Source organism: Myotis myotis, unplaced genomic scaffold, assembly GCF_014108235.1.
Source record: "Myotis myotis isolate mMyoMyo1 unplaced genomic scaffold, mMyoMyo1.p scaffold_m19_p_5, whole genome shotgun sequence".
NCBI lineage: Eukaryota > Metazoa > Chordata > Mammalia > Chiroptera > Vespertilionidae > Myotis > Myotis myotis.
In genome coordinates, this window is record NW_023416357.1 from 11,641,667 (window position 1) to 11,642,746 (window position 1,080).

Here is a 1,080-nt window from a genome sequence, read left to right on the forward strand (position 1 = left end):
GAAAAGGCGGAGTGGGAGGGGCCGGCCCGGTGCCCTGCCCAGTGCCCTGCCCTCCTCCCCTCCCCCGAGGGCCTCTCACCAGGCCCGCAGATCCATAACTGCGCAGGGCCTCCATCTACATGTGACTCACAGCCCGCAGCCCGATTGCAGCAGGCGCACTCGGATGTGCGGTGGCCACTGCCCAGTGCAGCCCGGCCAGCCTCTACCCTGTGGGACCTGGCAGGTCTGGGAGGGGGAGCGAACTTGCTCAAGATGTGGGGCAGGGGATGTCCGGACCCATCTCCTGGGGGAGACGTTGAAATTATGTATGTACATATACGCATGTATATATGCCTGTATACGTATGTGTAGTATATGTAATATTATAGTGTAATATATTCCTTATAATGTCTGCAGACTATTTGCACTTCATTTGAAGTAGGTTCCCGTGTTTACATCCATCGATGGGACGGATGAGAGTGTGAGAACACCGTTCTGCCCCCCGCACCTGTGGGGTATTAGGGGGACTTAGGTCTGTGCTGGGAGAGGCACAGCCAGCTGCCTGCGTCCTGGACTCCTCTTTCTTTGCTCGGAGCACCAGTGGCACACAGCCGCCCCTCCAGGCCCTGGAGGCTTGACGGTTCTCTCCAGAGGGCGTGCCAAGGCCCTAACGTGTGTCTGTTTTTCTTTTCCTTTTGTTTGCCAAGCCTAGCAGATTTGAGGAGCCACCCAGAGCTCTGGAAACAAAAACTTCTGAAAATCCCTCCTGTAACCCATGCAGAGCCGTGGGCCTGCTTGGGACCGGACCCGGTTAGGATGCTATTTACTCAGCAAGGCTGGAGCTTGGAATTTTCAGTGCTCTCGACCAGATAAAAGGAAACAACTAAACCCTAGGGCTTTAGAGAGGAGGAATCTCCATTATAATATAAAAGACGAATAAGACCTGATGGTTTCCCAGGCTTCTCTAACATTAAAATATGTGGGTTTTGCCCTAGCTGGTTTGGCTCAGTGGATAGAGTGTTGGCCTCCAGGGGGTCCCGGGTTCGATTCCAGTCAAGGGCACATGCCCACGTTGCTGGCTTGATCCCCAATAGGGGGCAT